Below are 23,883 nucleotides of genomic sequence, written 5' to 3'. Positions count from 1 at the left end.
TGAGTAGTAAGTTTAACTTCATGTATTACAAAACGCTTTAAATATACTTTTCTTGACTTATTTCACTGTTTAGAATCACTAATCTAATGTTGAATAGAAGTGATGAGGATAAATATTCCTTCTCTTTTCACCAACTATAGAGAAAAAATGTTTAGTCTTTCATACTAAATGTAATATTGCCATAGGATTTTTTTGTAGATCCCCTTTATCAGGTTGAGGCCATCTCTTTATACTTCCAGGTTGCAAATGAAAGAGTACATATCATTGCTGGATGTGGGATTTTTATCAATAGTTATTTTGTAGCTAAAAAAATAATTATATGGTTATTTTGCTTTATTTTGTTAGTACAATGACTTGCATTGATTAATTTTTGAAGGTTAAGCCAGTCTTGCTTTATTTATAATATACTATTGTAACCGCCCTATGGATTCACCTTGCCTGCTGCCTAGACAGAACCGATTTATTAAGACAGGTGAACTGCAATGGAGAAAGAGTAACTCACACAGAGCCAGTTGTGTGGTAGACCAGAGTTTTATTATTACCCAAATCAGTCTCCACAAGCATTCAGGGATCAGAGTTTTTAAAGCTAATTTGATGGGTAGGGCCTTGGGAAGTGTTGAGTGCTGATTACTCAGGTTGGAAATGGAATCATAGTGGGTTGAAGTTAGGTTTTCTTAATGTCTTCTGTTCCTGGGTGTGATGGCAGAACTGGTTGGGCTAGATTACTGGTCTGGTTGGTGTCAGCCAATCCATCCAGTGCAGGGTCTGCAAAATATCTCAAGCAATGATCATAGGTTTTACAATAGTGATGTTATCCCCCAGGAGCAATTTGGGGAGATTCAGACTCTTGGAACCAGAGGCTGCATTTCCCCTAAATTGTAATTTCCAATCTTGTAGCTAATTTGTTAGTCCTGCAAAGGCAGACTGGACCCCAGGCAAGAAGGGGGTCTTTTCAGGGAAAGGGCTATTATCAATTTTGTTTCAGAGTCAAACCATGAACTAAATTCCTTCCCAACGATAGTTCAGCCTACTGTTAGGAATGAACAACGACAGCTTGAGGGTTAGAAGCAAGATAGAGCTGGTTAGGTCTGATTTCTTTCACTGTCATAATTTCCTCGTTTATAACTTTGCAAAGGCAGTTTCACCATTATTTTACATATTAATAATTGAATTTGCTAATATTTTTAAAGACTTTTAAAATTTATGTTTATGAAAGATATTGGGCTCTATAATAGTTCTCTCTTTGTATGTGTTTTTATGATTTTGGTATCAGAGTAATGCTGGCCTCATAAAATGAGTTTGTGATGGGGTTCAGGATATGCTACCAGAAAATATAGCACCTTGGCATTTGCAAAAACAGCAGAAGCAGAAAGGTCTCTCTGACATTCTCCCACTGTTCTCCCTCCCCTAAAGCAGGCCATAAAATAATTATCTGCCTTTCCTCTAAAGTAGGACATAAGACCATCCTTTCAGAGTGATGCTCCCTATACCTAGAGGAAAGGACAGGAAGGCACAAAGGCAGAGAAGAATCTGAACAGACAGGCCTTGCTATGTTCCCCTGCCACCCCCCAGTTTATTACCATTAGATTGTACCTGTTTTTTCTAATCACACTTCTACATACACACTCTTCATCAAACCTAATAATAAATACATACTTTCCCTTGTTTATTTGGGTCTTTGAAAGCTCCCATGCCATTTAAAATTTATATTAAATTAATCTGTACGTGTTTTATTGTTAATCTGTTATTGTTAACGTGTGTGTCTAATTGAAGAGACAACCTAAACAGGCTAAGTGTGAGCAACAAGGCTGTTTATTCACCCGGGTGTGAGTGGGCTGAGTCTGAAAAGGAAGTCAGCAGAGGGTGATGGGGTTGGAGCTAGTTTTATAGGTTAGGGGTAAGCACTGGAAAGTTACAGTTAGGAGCTGTTTATTGCTGGCAGGGAAAGAATGTCATAAGGTACATTATCACAAGGTTACAGAGCACAGTGTCACGTGGTTGATTGATCAGTTAGGGTAGAGCCTGTTACAATGATAGAATGTTGCAAGGTTGGCTAATCCGCTACAACAGGAAATAGCAGTTTTTCTTCTTTTGTGGTTTTCCTGTGGTCCCAGACTTTCTGGCTCCAGGAGACCTTCTGGATGTGTACATGTGGGTCACAGGGGTCATAATGGCTTGAGCATGGCGCCGCCTGCTCAGAGGATCTTACATTCCTGTCTTTTTATGTTAACAATTAAAACAAAATGAGAAAAAGTAGTGAAATGTTAGGGTGGTGAAAATTCGGGGGGTGGTATAGAGTGATGATGAATGATATTTTTTCAGGGCTTCTTCGAGCAGACTTAGGGGTGGCGTGGGAATCTAAGGTGGGAGAGATCAAACAGAAGAAAGATCTTGGGGTAAGCGGGATAATGTGGGGTTGCTAGAAGGAGCATTTGTCGTATTGACTGATAGGTAATAGCTTAGATGCGATTTTGTATGAACTGAGAGATGAGTCTGAAAAGACAATGTCCAAATAAGAAGAGGAGAAGGATGAGTGCAAAGGGGCCTGTCAGTGGAAGGAGCCATGAAGCTAAGCTAGAGGATGGCCAGGTAGGGCCAGTATAATTATTTGCCTGATTAGCGACCTTTTGGGCTCTGTCTTTAAGTTTTTTAATGTTGTCATATATGAGGCCTGATTGATTTAAGTAAAAGCCACACTCTTCATTTAAGAATAGGCAAAGCCCTCCTTTGTCAGCAGTAACCAGATCGAAGCCTTGGTGATTTTGCAGGACAGCTGCGTCTAAGGAATCGACCTGGGCTTGGAGGACAGAAAGCATTTGAGTTATATCAGGAAGGCTATCGAAGTCACTGGAAAGACTGCAAAATGTGTTGGTAGAAGTTGTAAGGCCTGCTACTCCTGTTCCAATTGCAGCGGTTCAAAATCCTAATCCTACAAGTAAAGGAATTAAAGGGATGACTTTTCTTAATTTTTATTTTTATTGATTGATTGATTGATTGATTGTCATGTTGGAGTTATGAGGGGAATGGGGAGTTGTTTGTTTCCATTGGCAAACTGGATCTTGGGAGTAAGGAAGATTAAAGTGCAGGTGCCTGTCCAATTGACAGGGAGGCATATGTAGGTGGAAGAGCCACAGAGAAAAAAGAGTCCTTGAGGCAGGCAGAACTGGAAGTGGAGAGTAAAAAGATGAGAGTGTGTTCTGGAAGCAGAGTCCTGCACGCAGAGCCCTAGGGATCCGGCAAGGGCAGGGGCTGTTAGAGGTTGTAGTGGGGTTTGGTAGGCTAAATGTGTAGAGGGAGAGGTTCTGTTTTCATGATGTAAAAGAAAGAATTTGGTATCTGTAAGTAGCTATTCACTGTTATTTTAAGACTATGTACAAGCAAGCAGGAAGAAGGCCTTGGAGGGGAATCCATTGAACAGGGGAAGGGTAGCCAAGGATGGAGCAAAAGGCAGGGAAAATGCCTTCCTAGGCAGAAGTTGCTACTGATGTTTTTAAGAGTGTTAGTGATGAGGGAGGGCTTTTCTGTAATACGAAGCTGGAATGCTCCAACATTTTGGTTAATGTGGGTGGCAGGGACTAGGAGGTAAAGAGTAAAGGAACATAAGGAAGATGGGAGGTAACCCAAGGGAATTCCAATAGGTAATTGTGGGGAGATGCATAAGGGGGCAGCAATGGGAATAGTTGCTTGTGTAGTCAGGGGTCCAAGAATAGGAGGTGTGGAACTGACATAGGGAGATAGATTTCGTAGCTAGGTATGGAGGCGAGCAGCAGCTTGTTGGTATGAGATATAAGGGGAGTTTTTGCTGAATTTTTCTAGGAAGTAAAGAAATTATTTGGGAGGGTAAAGTTGGGGGTCACTAAAAGAGGTTCAGAGGTGTAGGGAGAAGGGGGAGGTTGCCCAGTCAGCTGGCAGGGCAGGGACAGCTATGTAGTAGGAGGAAGAGAGGGAAATGCATAGGAAGGATTGGAGATGGTGAGGAGGGAGTGGGTGAGGTTGATGGTATGCTGGAGATAATTAGGGAGGGGTAAAGGGTGGCAGGAGAATGGGAGTAAGACAAAGAGTAAGTATTAAAGAAAAGAAAAGAACTTCATCAGGATGGAAGAATTGGAGAGTACTTTGCTGCAGAAGGTCATCTATCCACTCTAAGAGTTAAGGGTGGCAGCTTGAGGGTGACACCATAAGGTATCAGCTACAATGGTCTGCAGGAGAAGTGTGAACGAGCAGTATAGACAAAAGTAGGGCATTTAGAAGTAGGTTAGAATGGTGATTAAGGGCATAAGTAGACAGAGTTTAAATAGTGGGGTGACTGTGTAAAGGCCTATTGTAAATAAAAGGTATACAGGGTTATTGTTCTTTTACAGGAATGCGGGTAAGTTTAAGGGAAGTGGGAGAGCAACTTCCAGGAGGAGGCAGGGGAGCTAGGTTGGTCATCGGATGGGCACAGTTTTATCCTGGAGTGATGAATCCAGTGGGGAGGATTCTGTAGGCAGACCACAGTTGGAGTACTATAGATGACCAGGTAGGGTCCTGTCCACAGAGGTTGTAGAGTTTGAGGGGTTATGAGAACTGACAGTCCAGCTAGGGTGTCTTCATATGGCTGTGTATCTGGAGTAGGTAAAAGGAAATTGGCAGCTTGGTGGATTTTATGTCTAACCTGTTGAACGGCAGGAAGATAATCACCAAGAGGGCTGGTGTTTGGAATAAGGTTGGGCCCAACAAGAAAGGTGCAACCCTATAAGAGTTTAAATGGACTGTACCAGGTGGGTTCCCGGGATGTGGCTCAAATTCAGAGGAGTGCAAGGGGTGGAAGAGTGGTCCAGTCTTTCTTAAGCTAGAGGGTAAGTTTAGTGAGGTGTGCTTTTAAATGGTCGTTGGCTTTTTCTACTTTTCCAGAGCACTGAGGGTGATAGGGGGCATGAAGATTCCATTGGATACCAAGGGCTGGCGAATGAAGGCCAGCCTGTTATCAGACTATATGGAAATAGGGATACCAAACCAGGGGATTATGTCGATTAAAAGAGACAAAATAACTGCAGTGGACTTTTTAGACCTCGTGGGAAAAGCCTGAACCCATCCAGTGAAGGTGTCGACCCAAACCAGGAGGTATTTGAGTTCCTGGACATGGGGCATATGAGTAAAGTCAATTTGCCCATCTTGTGCAGGGGTGAACCCTCGTGCTTGACACGTAGGGAAAGGAGGAGGTTTGGGAAAGCTCTGGGGGGTAGTAGACTGGCATATAGCACACTGAGAGGTGATTGTTTTAAGGATGGATTTCCAGGCTGGAAAAGAAATGAGAGATTCTAAAAGGCAGAATAAAGGTTTATATTCTACATGGAAGTGGTCATGAAAGGACGAGAGAATAGAGTAAGCTTGAGAGGCAGAGAGAAGGAGCTTTCCATGATCTAAAAAATAGTTGCCTTGAGTGGGAAGTGACAGGTAGGTTAAGGTTTCGGAAGGGCAGTAGGTAGGAGTGATAGATGAGAAGGAGAAATATTGGCCACTGGGAGCAGATACTGGGGAGTTGGCTGCTTTTTTTGGCTGTTTTATCGACATAGGTATTTCCTGGGGCAATGGGGTCAGAGGTTTTTGGCATCCTTTGCAGTGGATTACTCCAGCTTTGGCTGGAAGGAGGGAAGCTTAAAGGAGGGCTTTTATTAAGGGGGCGTTGATAATAGAGAACCTTTGTGTAGTGAGGAAACCTCTTTCTGCCCAGATGATAGCATGGTGGTGGAGAACGTGGAAGGCATATTTGGATTTGGAATCAATATTCACATGCAGTCCTTTGGTAAGAGTTAGGGCACAAGCTAGTGCTATTAATTTAGCTTGTTGAGAAGTTGCAGATGGGGAGAGTGTGGCAGTTTCAATGATAGATGAGTGAGACACAACAGCATAGCCAGCTTTACCTGGTGATGATCAATTGGTTTTTGAAGAACTGCTGTCAGTAAACCAAATTTGGCCTGGGTCAGGGATAGGGAAAAGGGAAATATGGGGAAAAGGAGAGGAGGCTATGTGGATTAAGGAAATAGAGTTGTGTGGATCGGGATTTGTAGTGGGTATTAAGCGAGAGGCTGGGTTGAAGTCCAATCCAAAGGCAATGGTTACTGTGGGATTTTTGATAAAGTGTGAATAGAACTGGAGGAGGCAGGGGACTGAGAGTATGTGTTTTATGTGTGAAGAGGAAACTAAGTCTCGGAGATTGTAAGAGTTATAAAGGGTGAGTGAGGCATAGCCTGTGATTTTGAGAGACTCTCAGAGTATAAGGGCTTCTGCCGCTGCGGTGTGCAGACATGATGGCTAACCCAGGACTATAAGATGAAGCTGTTTGGATAAACAGGTTACTGGTTGCAGCCCTGGTCCCTGAGTAAGAATACCTATAGTGCAGCCCTGCGTTTCTGTTGTGTGAAGGAAAAAGGGTTGAGAGGAGTCGAGGAGTGCTGGAGTGGGGGCTATCTAGGGCCTTTTTTAGAGAGTAAAAGGAGGGGCAAGGGAAGGAGTTAGGATCTATGGGTTCAGCTAAATTTCCTTTTGTGAGTTTATGGAGTGGTTTGGTTAGGATGGCAAAACCTGGTATCCAAAGGCAGAAGTATCCAACAATGCCTAAGAAGGAGAGGAGTTGCTGTTTGGTCATGGGGATTGGAGTTTGGGAGATTAGCTGAATATGGTCTGCCAGAAGTGAACGTGTATGTTGATGGAGGATTATATCAAAATAGGTAATGCTAGGGGAAGAAATTTGAGCTTTGGAGGGGGATACTCTGTACTCCTTTGAGTAGAGATGTTGAAGAAGCAGGATAATGTCTTGATGGGAATATTGGTAAAAGGAGCTGCAAAGAAGGTCATCCACGTATTGAATGAGATGGGAAACAGACGGATGAAAAGAAAGCAGGTCATGGGAGAGGGCCTGGCTAAAGTGGTGTGGGCTATTTCTGAAACCTTGGGATAGAAGGGTCCAGGTGGGTAGTTGGGACTGGTGGGTGTCAGAGTCAGTCCAAGTAAAGGTGAAAAGGAGCTGGGAAGAGGGATGTAAGGGGATGGTGAAGAAGGCATCTTTGAGGTCAATAACAGAATAGTGAATTGTGGAAAAGGGTATTGAAGATAGGAGAGTATAAGGGTTTGGTACAACATGATGGATGGGGAAGACAATCTGATTAATGAGATGACGGTCTTGGACTAGCCTGTACCACTTATTTGGTTTTTGAACAGGGAGGATAGGAGAGTTGTAAGGGGAGTCAGTAGGAACTAAGAGGCCATGCTGCACTGAATGGGTAATAACAGGCTTTAGGCCCTTTATGGGGTAGTGGTGTTGAGCAGGATAGGGTTGGTTTTGTGTTAATGGGATGATAAGGGGTGAATGGTCAGTTGCAAGGGAAGGAATGGAGGTATCCCATACTTTAGGGATGAAAGGGGAGGTTGTAGGAAGGGTTGGAACTGGATAAAAGGGTAGCTATGAGATGTGGTTGTAGTCCAGGAATAGTCATGGAGGCAGATAATTTAGTAAAAATATCTCTGCCTAATAAGGGGACTAGGCAGGTGGGGATAGCTAGGAAGGAGTGCAAAAAGGAGTGTTGCCTGATTTGACACGAGAGTTGGGGAGTTTTAAGGCGTTTAGAAGCTTGGCTGTCAGTATCCACAACAGTTGTCGGGGCAAGGGAAACTGGCCCTTGAAAAGAAGGTAAGGTGGAGTGGGTAGTCCCTGTATTGATTAAGAATGGGACAGACTTACCCTCCACCATAAGAGTTACCCGAAGCTCACCATTCCCAGTGGTCTAGGGGGTCTCCCAGACTCTCGGGCAGCGTCAGTCTTCAGCCACCAAGCCAAGGAGATCTGGGAAGGAGTTGGTAGGGGAGCTTTGGGTTTGAGCTCCAGGAGCTCCAGAAGTGGCCATGAGAGTCAGACAGTCCCACTTCCAGTGAGGGCCCGCACAGGCGGGGCACGGGTTAGGAGGAATCCCAGGCTGCAGGCATTCCTTAGCCCAGTGGCCAGGTTTTTGGTGCTTGAAGCAAGGTCCTGGAAGGGCTGTTAGATGCTGCGTTTGGACACCTTGAAGTTCTTGCAGGTAGGTAGTGCAGCTGGGGTTTGTCTTATGGCGGAGGCAAGCATCTGTAGTTCTGAAATGCGCTGTCGCGGGTCAGCCTCTTCCCTATTATTGAACACCTTGAAGGCGAGGTTGATTAATTCCTGTTGTGGGGTTTGAGAGCCAGATTCTAATTTTTGAAGCTTCTTTCTACTGTCAGGAGCTGACTGGGTAATAAAATGCATGTTAAGAATAAAAGGGCCTTCTGGCCCTTCAGGGTCTAGTGCTGTATATTGCCTGAGAGTGGCCATATACTGAGCTGGATTTTTATCTTTGTTCTGAGTGGGGTTTTTTTGTTTTTTTGTTTGTTTCTTTGTTTTTTGCTTTTGTTTTTGTTTTTGTTTTTGTTTGTCATAATTGACAGCTTTACATGCAGCCTTCTGAAGTCCTTGAAGTAGGCAAGAGATCATGTAGTCCCGGCTGGCTATGCCGTGGTCTTGGGCCTGGTAAGTCCATCCGGGGTCTTCACGAGGTACTGCCCTAGAATCTTCTTGGAGGCCAGGCTGAAGGCACAGGCGGTTATCAGCATAAGATTGAGCTAGGGTCCAAACCCGCTCTTGCTCCTCAGGAGTGAGAGTAGAGGTGAGGATGATGTTTAAGTCAACCCAAGTAAGATTATAGGACTGGGTTAAGTATTGGAATTCTTGTATACATTTGGTGGGGTCAGATGGGAAAGAGCCTAGATGTTGGCTAATTTGGGAAAGGTCAAACAGGGAGAAAGGGACCTGAACCCGAACTATTCCTTCGGTTCCTGCCACCTCTGGAAGGGGAAATTGCTAGGCAGGGGCCTGGGGGTTGGCCACAGGCCCAAACTGTAAGCCAGACTGGATGTGAGGAACGGTGGTAATGGGAGGGACATAAGGTGGTGGGTTCTGTGTAGAAATAGGTTCTGTGGGAGAACTGGGAGCAGGTTCGGATAGGTGGTGGTGGGGAGAAAGATCGGAAGGGTCAACAGACAAAGAGTAGTCAGCATTGCCAGTGGAAGAAGAAGGCGTAGACGGAAAAGAAATAAGGAAAATTTGGGATGGATTACATTGGGAGCATAGACTAGGGAGAGGTCGTAGTGTAAAAAAAAAATGCCTGGATGTAGGGTACATCAGACCATTTGCCTATTTTGCCATAGAAGTTATCTAAGTCCCACAAAAATAGAGAAATTGAAAGTGTGTTTTCTGGCCACTGAGAGCCATTGTCTAACTTATATTGGGGCCAGGACACGTTACAGAAAAAAACTAGATGTTTAGCATTTAGATTGGGCACAAGCTGAAGAGGTTTGAGGTTTTTGAGGACACAAGCCAGAGGAGAGGAAGGAGGGATTGCCCAGAAGATTGCCCATGATAGAACAAGGAAAGATTTGGGGGAAAAGAAAGAGACAAGGAAAAGAGCAACCACTAGGATCCTCAGTGGGCATCCCCAGTGGAGGTCCCGGGTTGTGTGGCTGGCAAATGGCCAAAGCAGGCATCCCTGGCATTGACCAAACACTGAGGGAAGACTGTCTTCCCAAGAAGAGTCCGTGACCAATGTTGGATTTCCGAAACACGGATAAGAGGAAGGTTCCTTGTCTCAATTTTGAAAAGAGAAAAAGAGAGGGAGAGATGAGGAGAGATAGAGGCAGCTTACCCGATGCACAGACAGAGGCCGGAGTGCTCGCGGGGCTGGTCTGAGGTCCTGAGGTCGAGGGAAGTCTCTTGCACAGGAGAACGTGGGCACGGGGAGGATAGGAGAGAGGTCTCCGGGAGGAGTTCCCCTATCCCAGGCTTTCGGCACCAAATGTTGTGCGAGCGTCTAATTAAAGAGACAACCTGAACAGGCTCAGTGTGAGCAACAAGGCTGCTTATTCACCGGGTGCCAGTGGGCTGAGCCTGAAAAGGAAGTCAGCAGAGGGTGATGGAGTTGGAGCTAGTTTTATAGGTTAGAGGTAAGCACTGGAAAGTTACAGTTAGGAGCCGTTTATTGCTGGCAGGGAAAGAATGTCATAAGGTACATTATCACAAGGTTACAGAGCACAGTGTCACGTGGTTGATTGATAGGGTAGAGCCTGTTACAATGATAGAATGTCGCAAGGTTGGCTAATCCGCTACAACAGGAACTAGCAGTTTTTCTTCTTTTGTGGTTTTCCAGACTTTCTGGCTCCAGGAGACCTTCTGGATGTGTACGTGTGGGTCACAGGGGTCATGATGGCTTGAGCATGGCGCCGCCTGCTCAGAGGATCTTACATTCCTGTCTTTTTATGTTAACAATTAAAACAAAATGAGAAAAAATAGTGAAATGTTAGGGTGGTGAAAATTCGGGGGGTGGTATAGAGTGATGATGAATGATATTTTTTCAGGGCTTCTTCGAGCAGGCTTAGGGGCGGCGTGGGAATCTAAGGTGGGAGAGATCAAACAGAAGAAAGATCTTGGGGTAAGGGGGATAATGTGGGGTTGCTAGAAGGAGCATTTGTCGTATTGACTGATAGGTAATAGCTTGGATGCTAGTTTTCTAGAAAGCTAGAAGACTATGGCCTTCAGTTAATATATTTCCTATCTCTCAAGAATCAACGTTCACTACTGTTTTCCAACTCTTAAAAAACATTGTTTCTTCTTTCGCCCAATTTTCTAATTTTGTAGGAATAATATATATATTTACATTTTCTCTATTTTGATCTAAGTCAAAATAATCCCCCCCGCCCCCCCGCCACACACACACACAGCCGCACACACACATATGCTGTTCATTTAGTTTCTCTGGAGAAACTTGACTAATACAGCTGGCAATTCCTTTCTTTCTTTGCTCTTCTTCTTTGGAATTGAAAGTGTCTGTAATTGTTATACTATGCCAGATTCACTATTACATGTTGGGGACAGATAACTTGATTTTTAGTTTAATTATCTCATAGATAGAGAGAAATTTGTCTAGGGATGGGTCATATTAATTACTTTATTTTAATTTTGCCTTTATCATTTTTTAGGGTACTTTCCACTATCATATGCAGTATAATGCTGTGTTTTAAAGTAATTTTTATAAATTCTTTTCTTTATGGTTATAAATCAAGCATAATATATGTACAAACACTTATACAACACACATACATATACATACACACAAACATATATACATACACACACAAGTGCTTGTAATTAAACTCAATGAAGGGTGAACCACAGAAACATGAAACAAAAACAATTATCATCAAACTTAGGAAGAGAGGAAAAAGGCTGGCTAGGACAAAAATGAAAAAACACCTCCAAATCTTGTTTTGCAGCTGTAACTTTAAATCTGCAGAAATAATTTACATAATTTTAAACCTGAAGAAACTTTTTGAAAAGACAATTACTATATTTCAGAGACGAAATAAAACTGGAAGCTAACTGTATATTTTTATGTTTTACTCCTGCTTTTCTTAAATAAATGGAAACCTAATTTGAACACTTTTCTACCTAATTTCCCTGAATATAATCTGAAATTGTTCCACAGAACTACTTAAATTTATTCCCCTTCTTTCCTTGAGCTGTATAATATGACATTGTATAGATGTTCTGTAATATATTTAATTAATTCCCTATTGTTTTTTTCTATTTTTTTGTACTTATAAATTATACGTTTGTCTTTTGGGATTGTTTTTAGTATATCTTTGGAATAGATTCTTAGCAGAGCTATTGCCAAATTAAAAAAAAAAAATACATGTATATGTAGTTTTACTAGATATTGTCAAACTTTCCCCCGATTAAACTATTTTATACTCCAGCAATTTGTAAAACAACTTGTTTTCTCACAGTCTCAATAGGTAAATATGGAGTCAAACTTTTGGATTTGCCTATCTGTAAAATGGAAAATACTTTCTTCAGTATAGTTTTAATTTGCATTACTGTAAGTGAAGCTGAATTTCCTTTTTTATGGTAAAGAAAATTTGCATTTTTTTCCCTGGTGGACACTCTTCACATTATTTACCTGTTTTCCCATCATGTTTTAGGCTTTTCATTCTCCATTTTTAGAATTTCTTTATATATTAGGAACATCTACATTTAGTCTTCACTAAGAATTGCAAATAAAATTTGCCTGTGGTGTCCATAGATCTCCATAAGTTTTTTAGGTTACAGTCAAATTTCTCCATCTTTCTATTGTTGGGTCTGGATTTTAAATTATTAGTAGAAAAAATTTGCCCCATTCCCAAGTTTTAATTTTATCCATGTTTTATGACTTGAATATTTTAGATTTTTAGATGTAAATCTTTGATCAATTTGAATAATTTTGGGGTAGATTGTGAGTAAAGGGTCCAGTTACATTTTTTTCTGTTAAAATTATTTGTATTGAATTCACTTTAATAAGAATTTTAATAATTTATCCTACAAATTAAAGAGGCTAATTTCATTGCATATTACATTTCCACATATGACTTGGTTTGTATGTTATTTGTACTGTTGGTCCTGTTGTTTATTTATGCAGCAATATCACATTTATTTTAATTATTGAAGTTTTATAATTTGTTTGAACATCTGGTAACAATTGCCCCATTCATTGCTGTTCCATTTTATGCCTCTTGTGGTCATTCTTGCTTGCTTAATCTTCAAACTGATTGTTATAATGAACTTGTCTAACTCAGGCAAAACAATAAGACAAATAAATAAAAGCAAAAGCTTAATGGTATTGTCATTTTTTGCATTAAATTAACTTGGGAAGGAATGATATCGTTATGATATTGAAGTTTCTTATTCAAAGATGATATAGGCATTCTCATTTGCTTAAGCTACTTTTGTGTCTTTTGGAAGTCTTTGACAACAGTCTTAGTAAGATTTTGGATGTTTTTCATTAAGATTATGGTTAGGCCATCAGATTTGTCTTACTATACCTTCCAGATATTGTTGCTGTCAGTGATTTGGCCCTACCTGCATGTATTTTGGGACTCGTGGAGTCACTTTGTCACTTGGTTTTACGGTGTATGTTGGCTGTGATAATTTTTGTTGTTTTATTCATTTTTATGCTATATTTGGTGAGATGATTTAGGGATATTATAAAAAAACTGATGCCACTGTAACTTTGCCAGGCATGCTCAAAAATTTTTGAGTCTACATATTTTCTAATATAAAATTTCTGTTACCAAATATGCAAAATATATTTCAGGATTAGGTGATAATTATCCCAAAGACACACATCCAATCACAGAAACAGGATAATGTATAAAATCCTGCTATTTAGTGCTTACTAATTAAGACAGACAAAGCAAATGGAATCTGCAAGAACCAGGATAATTGATTTGGAACCAAACATTTCAGTTTGCTTTGTCCAGCTGTCCCTCTCAATATGTGATCTTTGGCCTTGTTTTTATTCCTTATCTCAAAGAAAGCAGATATTTTAGTTCACAGCAAAAATTTCCATTTAATTCATAGTTGTCACATGTAGAAGAGAGTTTGTGAATTATTTTACAACATTGGCCTCAATGAAATTTAATCATGTTATATAAATTCAACTGGGGCAAGGAGTTACTGAACAAACGTACAGATTATTAACATACAACTATCTACAAGGAGAAGGTAGGGAATGATTACTGGTGGAGCAGGACATGTGGAAGCCATTCATCTACTTAACAACATGATCTCTCTAGTTATGATAGCTCTGAACAATTCTCTGGAAAAAACTATAATGCTAATTGGGCAATGCTACAATTTCCATAGAGTGGATATAAGAAGAATAACTTCCCTCTCACAGTCTGGAGTTGTCTCATGCAGAAATGAAATCCTTTTGGTAGTAAGATGGTCATTAAAAACAGTGACTTACACAGGTTATTATACTTTCTCTCATAAAGAAATCCAGAGGAAGTCAATCCATGGTGGTTCCTTTCTACTCAGCTGTTTTTAGTCTATGATTTTTTCTACCTGAGGTCATGTCACTGTCACAAGACGCTTGTGGAGGAACCAGACATAACTTCTGGTGCCAAGGAAGTAGGAATAAGACAAATATTCAGGGAAATAAGCAACTTTCTAGCTAAATTAGGGCCCTTTTCAAAAATTGTTCTCAGAAGTATTACTTTCCATTTACATTTCATTCACTCCTAGTGGCAAGGAAAGCTGCAAAAGTTTGTTGTTGTTGTTTTCCCATCCTGAAATAACGTTGTTATGCTGTTACTAAGGAAGATAAACAGAATGGATATTGAGTATGCAGCCATCCTTCTCTGCCACAGGATTAGATTACATTTACCATCTGTCTGGTTGCCTCTTTTTTAGTCTGAATAAGAAAAAAACAATTGTAATACTTGTAAGTTAAATTTTGAAGATAGCATTTTAATAGCTTTTTTTTTTTTTTTTTTTTTTGCACTTTTCTCCCCTAACTACAGGTATTATTATTTAGCTGTCTTTAAAAATCCAGACAAAACAAACATAACAAAAGCATTTGTTGTTTGAGTGATTGGGCACTCATCCTGAAAAACAAACAAAAAAGAAAGAACTGTGCCATTTAATTCTTATATATATATATAAATCCTTTGTTGGTTTGTATTCTAACATGTTTAAGCATTCTACTGCTTTTTGTTTAAAAAAATCAGTACAGCAACCATGAAAAGTTTAACACCCAGGCAGATCAAGATGAATGTAGCCATTCTTGTTAAGTAGGACATTGTTTGCTCTATAGAAAGAAGATATATTACCAGGATAAAATGATATATATATTTCTGCAACATCTTGTTTCCACACTCCATTAGAAATGATTACCACCACAATGCTGTATGGGCTGAACAGGTTCATATTTCTCTAAGATACAAGGGCAAGAAAAAGACCAGCTGCCAGGACAGTATGACCCAGTCTACTGCTCTGCCTGACCTGTGACAGGAGTAATCTCAATCAAAGCTGTAACCATCACCATATTAGCCAGCGCACTTCTAACACTGGCGACTTGTTGTTGCAGCACTGGGTCTAAAAATAACAATAATCCATCAGTGTCAGTGCATGAAAAACTGAATTTCATCAGAATTTAAGAGAATTGTGGACTACACTAATACATAAAGTCCGTTTTGTTACTGTAATTTGTTCTTTCTATTGCAGCAAGTTGGCTGCCTTCTAACATTTTACCCATTTCTCTAATCAGAGGAAAAAAAAATAAAATAATGTTTTTCAAAAATTTACAAATGTCTGAATATACATAAGACAGTATTTTAATACTCTGTTATTTTGAAATAATTTACCACTGACAATTGCTGTCTTGGTATTTTGAATTCAACTAATAATGAGCATATTCATAAATATATATTATTTTATATATTCTTCTTATTATATATTGTTCTTCCATATAAGAAGAGGTTCAATAAATATCTAATTCTAATATTAGCCTAAAACCATATTGAAACCATTGAATTATTTAGGAGTGAATATTATGTGCTAATGAACCTCATTTTTTAAAACTTTTATTTTAGCTTCAAGGGTACATGTGCATGTTTGTTATATAGGTAAATTGTGTGTTATGGGGATTTGGTTTACAGATGATCTTGCCACCCAGGTAATAAGCATAGTACCTGGTAGGTAGTTTTTTAACCCAATTTCAATCTTATAATAGCACAGAAGATTTCACAAATGAATCCTCAGCATGATCCAGCTAACAGCTGGATTGATAACAGTTATGGGGGAAATTTTGGAAGTTCAAAGGTGGACATAGAAATTGATTTAGAGTAACTCATGAATTCACTAAGCTGAGTTTTTATTAACAGGCTATTTAGAGTAAATCTTTACTAACAATCAGGAACAAATCAACATTAATTGTAGAGATAATCGATCCAAATTATTGACACAATTAAGTGGTTTTAAAATATTAAATGATTTTTTTCAACTTATATTGTTATTTTGCTCTTTTCAACTACTTTTGGTTTATAGTATTGTGAGTTAGAAGATTTCCTTGTGGCTTGTCATATTAGGAACAGTTGAATTTAACCATCTGGAGCTACTTAAAACATCCCCTATATTACAAATTTCTTGTCTAAAATCTGATGAAATTTGTACAATTATTCTACACCCCTCAGAGATTAGTTGCATCAGACACATATTAGTGAACTATTTAGACATATGGGGGAAATTAAATTCAGTATTTTATATGGTTAGAAATCAGAGAAATTCAGTATCAAATGTAAGCTCTGAGACTTGATAACTGAGCTCAGTGAACTTTTTATTCATTTAACAAATATTCATTAAGCAATAACAGGATTTCAGGCACTAGTTTAAGAGCTGAGAGTGCTGCAATAAATACAACACGTTAAGTTCTTTATTCTCTATGGCATGATAGAGAAGTAAGAATCTGAAAACAAACACAAGCATTTCAGATGGTAACACTATTATTAAGAAGAATAAGCAGATTGAGAGCATTAGATAGCCAGTGTAGGTTGTAGGGACATTTTAGTAGCTGCAGAAAGGAAGTGACAGAGAACAGGAAGGAAGTATAGCAAGGAAGCATGCGAGGTTATTATACAACAAGCAAGGGAGACAGAAGGTGAAGTTATGGAGGAAACCAATAATCAGATCATTTGGGCCTTTGGACCATAATAAGCACTTTAGATTTGGGATTTAACTGCTACTTTTATCTGACTGACAGTGTTTTTGTTGTTGTTGTTTTGAAACGGAGTCTTATTCTATCATTCAGGCTGGAGTTCAGTGGTGTGGTCTCAGCTCACTGCAACCTCTGCCTCCTGATTCAAGCGATTCTTCTGCCTCAGTCTCCCGAGTAGCTGGGACTACAGGAGTGTGCCACCACATTCAGTTAATTTTTATATTTTTAGTAGAGATACGATTTCAGTATGTTGGCCAGGGTGGTCTCAAACTCCTGACCTTGTGATCCACCCTCCTTGGCCTCCCAAAGTGCTGGAATTACAGCTGTGAGCCACTGTGCCCGGCCTTGACTGACAGTTTTTAAAAGATCACACTGGCTACTTATCTTAGTCAGTTGATATTATAATTTTGAGCTGGGTGGCTTTAAGAACAAACATTTATTTTTTAGACTTTTGGTGGCTGGAAATCTGAGATCCTGGAACCAGCATGGTTATTTTGTTAAAGAGTACCTTCTTCCTGGTTTACAAACAGCACCTTTTCACTGTGTCCTCACATGGTGGACAGAGAACTAGCTCACCTCTCTTATTCTTTTTAAAAGGGCATTAATTTGATTAGGAGAACCTCACCCTCCTGACTTAATCTAAAGCTTATGACCTCCTAAAGATCTCATCTCCAAGTACCATAGCACTGAGGATTAGGGTTTCAACATAAATTTTGGAGGGAACATAAACATTCAGTCCATGGCACTATCATAAAAAGAGTAGAATGTGTGAGCACAGGAGAAAGAGAAAAGGTCTTATGGCAAGGAAACTGATTAGCAGGTATTACAATAGTCTAAACTCTAGTCAGTAAAAGCTAATGGTTTAGATCATAGCATAGTGGTAGAAGTAGTAAAAAGTGGCCAATTATTAGACAAGTTGACAGTCTTTGCTAATGTATTGTATATGGATTGTGAGAAAAACCTGACATAAAGAACAACTTGATTAGCTTCTCCAAACTTTCATCTTCTCAAATATGCAGTAGAGAACTTATTTACCATAATATGGAGTTGGGAAAACTAAATTTCAATGTAGGAAAGCATTTACAGTTATTATATGTTATAAAGCCAACATATGAACTATAAAATAATGATTATATTATTGTATAATATAGAACAAGTAGCAATGTTAATTTGAGACCCAGGACAAAAATTGTTTTAAAATCCTCCAGTAATAGGCAAACTAAATTTGCAGAACTTGGCTTTTCTACATCCATATAGGGATTTTCTATCCCAAACACTTTTGTTCACATGTCTCTACAGTTAGTTGCAGGGGCCTTTGAAAACAGTATGCTGAAAATAGATAGGGCTCAAGGACAGTATCTCCAATTGAACTTTTAATGAACTCCCGTAGGCGCCAAGAAGGCGAGCAGATAAGGAAGAGCATAGAGACAAGGAACTGAGTAGAAGGTTACATCTGGGTAAAGAAAGTTTGTTTTGCATTGTGTTATTTCTGCTGACATGGGGTTTATGGAGTATAAATAAAGTGAGGCGGAGGCTCTGAGTGCGGCCGCCATGTTCTCTGTTTGTCTTTGTCTTTTGTGTCTGTTCATTCTCCACCACCCCCGGCACGGACCCCAATAGTTAGTACTTTCATACCTGCCTTTTTAATCAGGTAGAATCAGTTTTAATTCATGCCAAGTTATATTACTTTAGAAGCCATCTATCTTCTGTTTCCTTTAGAGTCAGTCAACTGACCCTAAAACCAGAAGACAGCACTGCTTCTCATCTTTATTCAGTGGTGGCATACTCAGTAAATGATGGAGCTCTGTGGCACTTTGTGATACATTGCGTTTGTATAATTATTATAAGAAAATTTTAAAAAGCAAATAGTAGAGACAATGTAAAATTGACTTTGTATTAATATTTAAATAAAATATTTTCAGATTTCTAGACAGATAGTTGACCTTCCTTCCATTAATATCTATCTATCTGCCTATCTATCTATCTATCCTCTAAGTATGCTTTTACTTTTTAATACTGTTTTATACTTGAAATGTCTACATTCAATTCCTAATCATGTTATATTTTTCCAGGGGGAGATTATTTGTTCTTGAGGAAAACCATCAATGAGAACATTTTGAAAACAAGAAAAAGAAAAAAAGAACATTTGAAAACAAGACTATTACAATTATTATATGTTAGTCTGAAAATCTTCTAACTATTAATAATTTGTAGCCTCTTGTAGATAAAACTGCTCATCAAAATTATATGTATGATTTTATGAGAATATGTGGACCTACATTTTTAGAAGAGAATTTAATATTCTTTTAAAACATGAGAAAAATAAATAAGAATAATGGGTTTTATGTATGTAATTTCCATCTCTCAGAAATGGGCAATAGTTTCAAATGGTTTTTTTTTATTTATTTATTTTAAATTTATTCATTTTTCTGAACAACTATGACTTTAAAACTATCTTTTAGGTAATCAGTTGCTTCTTGGCTGTCTTGTAAGGGTGTATTAGGATTTTTCCATCTCTTCTAGGTTTTCCAGTTTGTGTTTATAGTAGTTTCTTTTTTTCTTTTGCTTTCTTTCTTTTTTTTTTTTTTTTTCCCTAGATGGAGTCTTGCTCTGTCACCAAGGCTGGTGTACAATGGCTCAATCTCAGCTCACTGCAACCTCCACTTCCTGAGTTCAAGCAATTCTCCTGCTTCAGCATACCAAGTAGCTGGGATTACAGGTGCATGCCACCATGCCTGGCTAATTTTTTGTATTTTTTGTACAGATGGGGTTTCACCATGTGAGCTAGTATGGTCTTGATCTCCTTATCTTGTGATCCACCTGCCTCAGCCTCCCAAAGAGCTGGGATTCCAGGTGTCAGCCACAGAGCCCTGCTTTTTATAGTAATGTTGGGAACAGGCCCCCAAATCTGTCTATAAACAAGCCCCAGAACTGGCCATAAACAAAATCTCTGCAGCACTGTGACACGCTCATGATGGCCATGATGCCCACGGTAGAAGGTTGTTGGTTTACCAGAATGAGGGCAAGGAACACCTGGCCTACCCATGGCCGAAAACGGCTTAAGGCATTCTGAACCACAAACAATAGCATGAGTGATCTGTGCCTTAAGGACATGTTCCTGCTGCAGATAACTAGTGAGAGTCCATCCCTTTGTTTCCTGTTTTAGTTAATATATAATCTATAGAAACAATGCTTATCACTGGCTTGCTGTCAATAAATATGTGATAAAACTTGGTTTGCGGCTCTCACCTCAGAAGGCTGTCAACCCCATGATTCCCACTCCACACTCTATATTTCTGTGTGTGTGTCTTTAATTCCTCTAGCGCCACTGGGTTAGGGTCTGCGTGACCAAGCTGGTCTCGGCAAGCAGTTTCTAATAGTTGTTTTTATTTTTGTGGGGTCAGTAGTAACATTACCTTTGTCTTCTCTAATTGTTTCTCTTTTTTCTTCTCTTTTCTTCTTTATTAATCTAGCTAGTGGTCTTTTTCATTATTAAAAAAAAAACAAAAAACAGCTATTGGATTCATTGCTCTTTTGAATGGTTTTTTGTATCTCAAGTTCCTTCAGCTCAGCTCTGGCTTGTTATCTTTTGTCTTCTGCTAGCTTTGGGCTTGATTTGTTCTTGCTTCTCTAATTCTTTCAATTTGAAGTTAGGTTGTTAATTTGAGATCCTTCTAACTTTTTAATGTGATCATTTATTACTGTGAGTTTTCCCTTTAACACTGCCTTAGCTGTGTCCTAGAGATTCTGGTATGTCATATCTTTGTTTTTATTAATTTCAAATAACTTACTGATAATTTCATTATTTACCCAAAAGTCATTTAGGACTTTGTTGTTTACGTTTCATGTAATTGCATGGTTTTGAGCAATTTTTTTTTTTTTTTTTGAGACTGAGTCTCACTCCATCACCCAGGCTCTGGAGTTCAGTGGTGCAATCTTGGCTCACTACAAGCTCTGCCTCCCGGGTTCACGCCATTCTCCTGCCTCAGCCTCCTGAGTAGCTGCGACTACAGGTGCCCACCACCACGCCTGGCTAGTTTTTTCTATTTTTTAGCCAGGATGGTCTCAATCTCCTGACCTCGTGATTGACCCGCCTTGGCCTCCCAAAGTGCTGGGATTATAGGCATGAGCCACCACGCCCAGCTGGTTTTGAGCAATTTTCTTAATCTTGACTTCCATTTTTATTGTCCTGTGGTTTGAGAGTGTGTTTGGTATGATTTTGGTTCTTTTACATTTGTTGAGGATTGTTTTATGTCCAATCATGTGCTCAATTTTAGAGTATATACCATGTGATGATGAGAAGAATGTATATTCTGTTGCTTTTGGGTGAAGAGTTCTGAAAAGCTCTATCAGATTCATTTGGTCTAACATTGAGTATAGGTCCTGAATATTTTTGTTAATTTTCTTCCTCTATGATAGCAGCCAGGAAGAAAATGAATCCCTGAACAGACCAATAATGAGCTCTGAAATAGAATCAGTAATAAATAGCTAACAAACAAATAAACAAGCTCAGGACCTCATGGATTCACAGCTGAATTCTATCAGATGTACAAAAATGAGCTGGTACCCTTCCTACTGAAACTATTGAAAAGCAAAACAAATAAACAAAAATGAGCAGGAGAGACTCCTCTTCAAATTATTCTTGATATCATCATCATCTTACCAAAACCTGTCATGGACACACACAAAAAAGAAAACTTTAGGCTAATATCCTTGATAAACATTGATGCAAAAATCCTCAACAAAATACTTGCAAACTATATCCAGCAGCATATTAAAAAGCTAATCCACCATGATCAAGCTGACTTCTTCTCTGTATGCAAAGTTGATTCAACATTCACAAATCAATAAATGTGATATATCACATAAATAGAACTGAAGACAAAAACCAGAAGATTATCTCAATAGACACAGAAAGCCTTTTCATAAAATTCAACAGCCTTTCATGTTAAAAGCTCTCAATAAACTAGGTATTGAAGGAACATACCTCAAAATAATAAGTCATCTAACAATTCCATAGCTAATATTATACTGAATGAGCAAAAGCTAAAAACATTCCCCTTGAAAAATAGCACAAGACAAGGATCCTCTCTCTTACCATTTCTATACAACACAGTATTAGAAGTTCCAGTCAGGGCAATCAAGCAAGAGAAAGGAAGAAAGGGCATCCAATTAAGAAGAGAGGAAGTCCAACAACCTCTGTTTGCAGAGAACATGACTCTATATATAGAAAACCCTATAGTCTTGGCCCAAAAACTCTTCCAGCTGATAAACAACTTCAGCCAAGCTGTAGAATACAAAATCAATGTAGAAAATTATTAGGATTCGTATACACCAACAGCAGACAAATCAAGAGCCAAATCAAAAAGTCAATCCCATTTACAATTGCCACAAAAGAATAAAATACCTAGAAATACAGCTAACTAGGGAGGTAAAAGATCTCTACAATAAGAAGTACAAACCACTCTTTCAATAAATCAGAAAAGACACAAATGGAAAACCATTCCATGCTCATGGATAGGAAGAATAAATATTGTGAAAATGGCTATACTGCCAAAAGCAATTTATAGATTAAATGCTATGCCTATCAAACTACTAATGACATTCTTCACAGAACTAGAAAAAAATTATTTTAAAATTCATGTAGAAGCAGAAAAAGAGCCCAAATAGCCAAGGCAATCCTAAACAAAAAGAACAGAGATGGAGGCATCACATCATCCAGCTTCAAACTCGATGTACTACAAGGCTACAACAATCAAAACAGTATGAAACTGGTACAAAAACAGATATAGACCATGTGGAACAGAATAGAGAGCCCAGAAACAAGGCTGCATATCTATGATCATCTGATCTTTGTCAAAGCTGACAAAAACAAGCAATGGGGAAAAAACTCCCTATTCAATAAATGTTGCTGGGATAACTGGCAAGCCATATGCAGAGGATTTTTACTAGACTCCTTCCTTATACCATATAAAAAATATTCAAAATGGATTAAAGATTTAACTGCGAATCCCAAAACTACAGAAATTCTGGAAGACAACCTAAGCAACACCATTCTGGGCATAGGAGTGGGCAAAAATTTTATGACAAAGACACCAAACACAATTGTAACAAAAGCAAAAATTGACAAGTGGGAGCTTTGGCACAGCAGAAGAAACTATCAGACAACCTGCAAGGTGGGAATACATTTTTGTAATCTATGCTTCTGACAAAGGTCTAATATCCAGCATCTATAAAAAACTAAACAAATTTACAAGAGAAAATAAACAACCGCATTTAAAAATGGGCAAAGCACATGGACAGACACTTTCCAAAAGAAGAAATACGGGTGGCCAAGAAGCATATGATAAAAAGCTCTATAAAACTAATCATTACAGAAATGCAAATCAAAACTAAAATGAGATAACATCTAATGCCAGTCAGAAAAAAGTAAAAAACAAAAACCAAAAACCAGGTACTGGCAAGGATGTGGAGAAAAAGGAACACTTTTACACTGTTGTAGTAAAAATTAGTTCAGCCATTGTGGAAGGCAGTGTGGTGATTCCTTAAAGACCTAGAGGCAGAAATACCGTTTGACCCAGCAACGCTATTACTGGATATATAGCCAAAGGACTATAAATCATTCTATTATAAAGACACATGCAAACATATATTCATTGCAGCACTATTCACAATAGCAAAGACATGGAACCAACCTAAATGTCCATCAATGACAGTTTGGATAAAGAAAATGTGGTACATCTACACCATGAAATACTATGTAGTCACAAAAAAAGGACAAGATCTTATGTTTAGCAGCAACATGAATGGAGCTAGAAGTTATAATCCTTAGGAAACTAAAGCAGGAAAAGGAAACCAAATGCCACATGTACTCACTTATAGGTAGAAGCTAAATAATAAAAACTTATGAACACAAAGCAGAAAACAACAGACACTGGGGTCTAGTTGAGGGCGAAGGGTGGGAGGAGAGGCAGGAGCAGAAAAGATAACTATTGGGTATTAGGCTTAATAAATGAGCAATGAAATAATATATACAACAAATTCCCATGGCACGTGTTTACCTATGTAACAAATCTTCACATGTACCCCAAACCTACAATAAAAGGTTTGTAAAAAACTATCCTTTGAATTTACTCATATGAAAATAAATGCTATCTGTGTAAAATGGAGTTCAATTTCATAAACAAGTGGGAAATAACAGGCCAAGAGGATCACTCATATTTCACTTTAATAAAAAGTGATTCATGCTGGATATAGTGGCTCACATCCGTAATCCCAATACTTTGGCATGCCGAGGTGGGAGGATAGCCTG

The 23,883-nt window shown here is 38.9% G+C and overlaps 2 long non-coding RNA genes across 2 annotated transcripts in view; one reads left to right on the top strand and one right to left on the bottom strand.

Annotated features, from left to right (window-relative positions):
* The window catches only part of LOC144340736 (uncharacterized), a 30,787-nt gene extending 7,893 nt beyond the window's left edge, over window positions 1-22,894 (top strand). Inside the window, exon 4 of the long non-coding RNA XR_013417027.1 lies at window positions 18,644-22,894. This is a non-coding gene — a long non-coding RNA (uncharacterized LOC144340736). The remainder of the gene's footprint in view (window positions 1-18,643) is intronic.
* LOC144340737 (uncharacterized) lies at window positions 1,908-12,781 on the bottom strand. Its single transcript, XR_013417028.1, has 2 exons — window positions 9,690-12,781; window positions 1,908-2,217 (listed from the first exon to the last, which is right to left on the bottom strand). It is a non-coding gene; the product is annotated as an uncharacterized LOC144340737 (long non-coding RNA).
* Window positions 22,895-23,883: the final 989 nt, after the last annotated feature.

This window comes from Macaca mulatta, chromosome 4, assembly GCF_049350105.2.
Source record: "Macaca mulatta isolate MMU2019108-1 chromosome 4, T2T-MMU8v2.0, whole genome shotgun sequence".
Classification (NCBI taxonomy): domain Eukaryota; kingdom Metazoa; phylum Chordata; class Mammalia; order Primates; family Cercopithecidae; genus Macaca; species Macaca mulatta.
This window is presented reverse-complemented; position numbering and strand designations above follow the sequence as displayed.